The sequence below is a fragment of the Rhamphochromis longiceps genome, linkage group LG10, assembly GCF_057381845.1.
Source record: "Rhamphochromis longiceps isolate RC_006_pf linkage group LG10, R_longiceps_female_GT1.1, whole genome shotgun sequence".
Lineage (NCBI taxonomy): Eukaryota > Metazoa > Chordata > Actinopteri > Cichliformes > Cichlidae > Rhamphochromis > Rhamphochromis longiceps.
In genome coordinates, this window is record NC_140566.1 from 19,775,089 (window position 1) to 19,782,596 (window position 7,508).

Genomic DNA, 7,508 nt, shown 5'->3' on the forward strand with positions numbered 1-7,508 from the left:
ATGGTTGGTTTGCAAGCTGTTTTGTAATTTCTTTATTTAGAATGACATCTTTCCACAGACTTAAAATATAAAGAGCAATTTAAGAGCATTTTGAAATCGTTAAACGAGTAGGTCGTCTACGGGCAATTTGAAAATACTTTTATTTTGGAAGGCAAAATCAGAGTGACTTGATCTTAACATCGTATCTCTGTGGGGTTGTATACTGTTGATTTAAAGTGAAATTATTCTGTGGAAACAGAAAATTTCCTTTTTAGAGCATTCCGAAATCACTGAAAGTTAGGTAAGTTATCGGCATTTTCAACAGGCCATTATTTTGGAAGGCAAAATCAGAATGACTTGAAATTGAAGTAGTACCATGGTGTGGATGTACACTTTTGATCTAACATGGATTCATCCTGTGGAAAGAGCAAGTTTCATTTTTAGAGCGTTCTGAATTCTTTAAAAGAGTAGGTCGTATATCGGCAATTTGAAAAGTCTTTTATTTTGGAAGGCAACATCAGACTGATTTGATATTGATATGGTATCACTGTGGGGTTGGATACTATTGATCTAAAGTGGAATTATGCTGTGGAAACAGCAATTTTCCATCTTAGAGCATTTTGAATTCGCTCCAAGAGTAAGTCATATATGGGCAAATTGAAAAAGCTTTTATTTTGAAAAGCAAAATCAGACTGACTTGAAATTGACATGGTAACATCGTGAGGTTGTATACTGTTGATCTAAAGTGGAATTACCCTGTGGAAACTGAAATCTTCCTTTTTAGAGCATTCTGAAATCACTGAAAGTTAGGTAAATTATGGGCATTTTCAACAGGCCATTATTTTGGAAGGCATAATCAGAATTACTTGAAATTGATATGGTAACATCGTGAGGTTGTATACTGTTGACCTAAAGTGAAATTATCCTGTGGAAACAGCAATTTTCACTTTTAGAGCATTTTGAAATCTTTAAAAGAGTAGGTCGTATCTTGGCAATTTGAAAAGTCTTTTATTTTGGAAGGCATAATCAGAATGACTTGATATTGATATGGTAACATCGTGAGGTTGTATACTGTTGACCTAAAGTGAAATTATCCTGTGGAAACAGCAAAATTCTTCTTAAGAACATTTTGAAATCGTTAAAAAAGTAGGTCGTATATATGCTCAATTTGAAAGGGCATTTATTTTGGAAGGCATAATCAGAATGACTTGATATTGATATGGTATCACTGTGGGGCTGTATACTGTTGATCTAAGGTGGAATTACCCTGTGGAAACAGGAATTTTCCATTTTAGAGCATTTTGAAATTGTTCCAGGATCAAGTCAGATATGGGCAGTTTGAAAATGCTTTTATTTTTGAAAGCAAAATCAGAATGACTTGATATTGATATGGTAACATCGTGAGGTTGTATACTGTTGAACTAAAGTGAAATTATCCTGTGGAAACAGCAAAATTCTGTTTAAGAACATTTTGAAATCGTCAAAAAAGTAGGCCGTATATGCTCAATTTGAAAGGGCATTTATTTTGGAAGGCATAATCAGAATGACTTGATATTGATATGGTATCACTGTGGGGCTGTATACTGTTGATCTGGAGTGGAATTACCCTGTGGAAACAGGAAATTTCCATTTTAAAACATTTTGAAATCACTGAAAGTTAGGTCAATTATGGACAATTTAAAAAGGCTTTTATTTTGGAAGGCATAATCAGAATGACTTGATATTGATATGGTATCACTGTGGGGCTGTATACTGTTGATCTAAGGTGGAATTACCCTGTGGAAACAAGAATTTTTCATTTTAGAGCATTTTGAATCGTTAGAAGATTAAGTCAATTATGGACAATTTCAAAGGGCCATTACTATGAAAGGCAAAATCAGACTGACTTGATATTGATATGGTATCACTGTAAAAAGACTGTGGTTGGAAAGTGTTGATATAAAGTTCAAATAGTATTTGGAAATACGACTTTTGCTTTTAAGAGCATTATTAAGTCATTGAAAGAGTAGTTCAAAAATGAAGATTCACAGGGCTTTTACTTTGAAATCCAAAATAAGATGGCCTTGATAGTGACAGGGCACAATTAGGGTACAAGGCTGTGTCATATAGATCTAACATTAGAGTTTGTAAAAAAAAAAAGCCTAAATTATATGTTATTATGTTCTTAACATATCTGTTAATTCACTCGAAGTTGGCTTTTATTTTGAAATCCGGTTTCCACATCCATTCCCGTAATACTTTGAATACACAGGGAACGTAAAACAAACTGGAGGCTGGCTTGACTGCAAGTCTCGAATTGGAGGCTGGCTTGACACAAGTGCTCCGGCGGCGATGCTCAGACCAAATAAAATAACCTGCAGGTCGCCAAATAAAATAGGCCTACAGGAGTGAAGTCCGAGTCCGACCAGTGTCTCAGAGCATGTCCGACATGTGGAATTCAGAAAAAAAAAACCCTCAAAATGTAGGATTACTATCGAGTTAAGCATGTACCGTGCAAAGTTAAACTGAGATGGTGCTTAAATACATCCCGATAACACTGTGGACTTCCAGGAGCTCAGTGGATCTCTCTCTCTCTCAGTGGGTTGGCTTTATTGGAATGTAGGTTAAGAGCCTCCCCAGAAAATAACATATTCATCCACCTCTTGCCACCTTTGCCTTGTTTACGGCTGCAAATTAACCCCACCCCATCATGCAGCTTTCCCTCACTTAGTTTTAACTCGATACCTCGATACCTGTTCAAATGCCTCTCGTGTTAAATATATAAAATTTATAAAATATATAAAAACGTATATAAAATGTATTACAGAACTGAATCTGATAAATGCTCCCCACAGCTAAATTCACAGAGGAGGTGCATTACTGCTTTAGCCTCACCTGCTGACCAGGTTATAAGACAAAATAAAATAAGATAAGATGCTACATCTGAAGGTGCATTAATACTGAAAAAAACACAATGAAATACAGACATGTAACAGAAAAGTCATGAAAGCAGACATCAAAAAGTAACAAACACAAGTAAACAGGCATGTTGCTTAAATCACACACAACCAAATTATTGGATCTGAGAGTTATACTGTCCAAATCCAAATCCAATTCATTTATATAGCACATTTAAAAACAGAAAGTTTGCCCAAAGTGCTGTACAGAAACAAAGGGGTAAGACAAAAACAATGACACTCACATAAACACATAATAAACATATCAACTCACACCAGTCTATAGAAAAAAGGTGTGTTTTCAAAAGTGACTTAAAAACAGGAAACAAAGATGCCTATCTAATATTGAAAGGCAGCGTATTCCAAAGTTTGGGAGCCATAATTGAAAACGCTCGTTCTCCTCTATGTTTTAGCCTAGATTTCGGGACAACCAAAAGCAGCTGGTCGGCTGATCTAAGGGCCTGCGAAGGAATATAAGGCTTGGAAAGGTATGCAGGACCAAGACCATTTAGGCATTTATAAACCAGCGTTAGGACTTTGAAATAGATTCTGTCATGAACAGGAAACCATTGAAGAGAGGACAGGATAGGTGTTATATGTTTGTGCCTGCGGGTATCAGTCAAGAGGCGGGCAGCAGCATTTTGAATGAGCTGAAGATGTGCAAAAGATCCTTGGGCTGACTCCAGCATAAAGTAACACTGTGTGTTATCAGTGTTAGGAGTGTGTATTTAGTGTCCTTACCGCCCATGTGGAGAAGCTATTTCTTAATCAACTTGTTCTCCCATATGGAAAAGAAATAGTAAAAACTTATATGTGATTACTCATGAAAGTGGCCACTTTCTCATTACTTTCATACATTTTTTTAGTAAGTATCCAAAACATACAAGTTTCATTATATAATTTTTCAAGGGATCTTATATCTGTTTTCACTCTTATATGCTTTTCATACAAGTTTCACACAAGACAGATACAAACTTTATAAGATATATCTTTTCCATATGGGCTACTTTTGATGCTTCTGCACTTCCTTCTTGAGGGCGGTATGGCTGAACGTTTCTCTGAAGTTATGTTATAATAACAATACTACTACTACTACTAATAATAATAATAATAATAATATTACAGCACAAGTAAATCAGTAAAGCAAACACATGAACCCAGTTCATTCATTTCTACCTGCATTTAAAAACTATTTAAAAACGTATTTTTTAATATTTTTCTTCGCTCAGAAATGTAATTCATTTGATTTAATTACTTCTTGCTCATTTTTGGATCATTTTATAATGTTCGTCTTGTCGCCCGGTAGTCTGTTCGTGTCTGTCTGCACTGAAAATTACACGTTTAATGGAAAAATTAAGTTAGTTTTTATGACATTAATATTTCTGATGAATACAAGCAATGAATACAGTATTTGTGTGTTATAGGAGATGGTGTTTGTTCTGTAATTTTACTAGAGAGAAATGTATTTGTGCCACAGTTACACAATCAGTCAGTTGTAGACACATCACATATTGTAACTGAACTACATATACTTCACATTTTGCATTTTTTCATATGCAAATGAAAATGATGATATGCATATTTTCACTTTAGAAATATCACCTCCCTTCTTAACCACTAATTTGGTGCCATCTTTCATCTGAGATCATTTAATAAGATTATAACCAAGAGCTTGATGTTCTCGCATGACGCAAAAGGTTTTTTTGTGTTTTTCTCTCTCTCTATGCTGGCATCTCTCTGTGCTGTTCTACTGTCTATACATCAGAGAAATACATCACATGAGTCACACAAACTTAAACGTGGGCTTGGATAATAACTAATTCTCTGTGTGTTTTTGTTTGTTTAGAGAGGAGGCTCCTGGCATTGCCACCATTCAACTTGTGACAAGATCTGCTGATTAATTCACTGGTAACGTCTCACACTCCTGGTAGCGTTTTACTTATCTGCATTAGTTTCTGTTTTAGATTTCAGTCTGTGTTTCTGTGCAGAAGTCCTCATGCTTTCTTGGTGATGGTGTGTGTTTGTGCGCCCACATACCCCCAGCATTATCTCTACCATCTTCTCTATAATTCACAGCAACTTCCTCTGTCTCTAATAATTTGTGAATAATCTTTTTCACAGTGTTCTGTGTGGGTCTATCATTCTGTTGGTCTTATGACAGACCGATCTGACCACCATGGAGCCATCACCTCAGGACACAATCACATCCCTAGGAGAAGAGCTGAATGAACAAGAAGATGTCTTTTATCACGTTACTTTGAATCGAGACATCCTGCTCCAAAACATAGGAGAATTTGGTGGAATGATGCAATTCACGTGTGCACAAACCCAACCCTTACATCTGCATCTGCCCCTCACACCTCTGCTCCATCTCCTCCATCCGCTCTACTGGAGCCTTCTAAGAGAGCACTGCACTCACCTGAACCAGTTCGCCCATGAGTTGTAAAAAGCCACTGATTTGACTAAATTGGCACAGATGGTCATTAATCCAAATGATGTGGCATCATATGCTGAATTTGTTAACAATTTTAAAAGTGTGTTTACTGTGATACTGGCTAAAAGACCAAGTGGGAGGAAAAAGCACCTCATGGTGCTTTCCTTCATGACCTGATAAAGCTGACGAAATGTGAGTTGGTTCCAAAAGACTTGCCAGTCACCTTTGACCAACTTGTGTCTATAACTTTAGTCACCATCCTGTCAAAGTTAGATCTCCAGAACATACGTGATGTGGACACTGAACTCCCACCAAGAAAAGTGGTCATTACTCTTTGCACGATTCAGTTCTCTCTCTTACCAGTTTGCAGTCTCAGATTCCCCCACAGGAGATGAATCAATCCTCCCAGCGTTTTATTGCTGGGCCTCAGCCAGAGCCAGACTCCGGCATCTGTCAGATCTCAGGTACTGCATTGGGTAAACAAAGTTAAATTCACCTGTCACCCTGGAGTTCAAAAAACAGTAAGCTTTCATCAAAGACTGTGCATCAGTTGCTATTTTGAATTTTAACCTGTGTTTCTGTGCAAATCCAGCAACAATTCCCTGTGTGTGTGCTCACTGATCGCCAGAATGATCTACACCACCTTCCACAGAGCAACTTTCTCTGTTTCTAACAATCTGTAAATAAAACCTCCTGCACTTTTCACAGCGTTCTGCACGCGGGTTTATCATTCTCTTGTCTCATGACAAGAACACTAACTATGCGCTGTTCTGTGATTAATTTAAAAACCATTTAAATTACCAAACGGGTTTTCTACGGTGGCCCTGAGAGGATAATGGGCTGCAACTTAAAAAAACAACAACAAAAAAACAGCAATAAGAAAAATGCTGCAAAAGCACACAAAACACAACGGAAATAGGAAAAACGACAGCAGAAACAGGAAAAAAAAACAGATTTTCAAAAGCACAAGGGAAGTGTTTTTGGAGAGACAATGGCTGTGTCCCAATTAAGAGACTGCACGCTTGAAGTACGCATTTAAAGTGCGGTTACGTCACTGCCACGCGACGACGGCTGTCCCAATTCGAAGTGTGCTTCAAATGCATACTCCAAATGCTCCGTCGATTTCCCCAAATATCAAGCGTGCTCCGGTGCACGCTTCGTGGTCCCATATATCCCACAATTCATAGCGCGGCGGTGGGTGTGGATAATTTTGCCGCAAAATACGGCAGAAGGGAGCGGCTGAAGAGGTTGTTTTTTGGTTATTTTTCCAAACTTTATTGAAATCATAAAGCGAACAGTCAGTCATTCCAGTTCAGTTTGTACAGTAGACATACAAGGCAAATAAGAGTAACAATATACAGTACAATGAAATAAGAAGGATAAATAAATAAAGGATAAAAAAAGAAAAAAGGGGGGAATGTGACAGACTTCATAACAACTTTGTATTTGAAAGTTGTGACAGCTCATTCGTTAAACATTTCTGACTGAATTTCAATCAATGATAAACCTTTTTTATTGGAAGTTAATTTAAGAGAGTTTAAGTAATATTCAATCAAAAACAAATTAAATGATGGGGTTGAGTTTTGAAATTTACATTTATGTATGTGGAATTTCCCTAATAAGATGGAGCGGCCGAAGAGTGAACTGTCAAAAGTACTGAATATGACGTCACTTATTTATGTGCCAATGTGTAATAATTAAAGTCAGTCATATATCCACAAACACAACAAGCTGAAAGTCAGTGATATATATATATATATATATATATATATATATATATATATATATATATATATATGTGTGTGTGTGTGTGTGTGTGTGTGTGTGTGTGTGTGTGTGTGTGTGTGTGTGTGTGTGTGTGTATGATAATAAAAACAAAAGATTTTCTCCTTCATTTCTGTCAAACAAAGCTGTATGACACGTTTCCAGTGGTTAGTATCATGGTTGCTAGGCAACCTGAACAGCGCGACGAAGCGTATACAGTCCCATTTCACAAGCCTCTCACTTCCGCACTTCTCGTACTTATCCGGTTGTTCAGTGATGACGCGACGAATCCTACTTCCGGGTCTAAAGTAGTCTGCGTTTAATATGGCTTTTGTGTTGTTAACATGTTTAATGTTATGTATTTTCTTCTATTTGATCTCAAAAAGCTCCTAAAA

General features: G+C 36.9%; 1 long non-coding RNA gene across 1 annotated transcript; it reads left to right on the forward strand.

Moving 5' to 3' along the window:
- Positions 1-3,327: 3,327 nt before the first annotated feature.
- On the forward strand, positions 3,328-7,068 carry LOC146660746 (uncharacterized). The gene is made up of 3 exons (XR_014913458.1): positions 3,328-3,403; positions 4,762-4,823; positions 5,037-7,068. It is a non-coding gene; the product is annotated as an uncharacterized LOC146660746 (long non-coding RNA).
- The last annotated feature ends 440 nt before the right edge of the window (positions 7,069-7,508 follow it).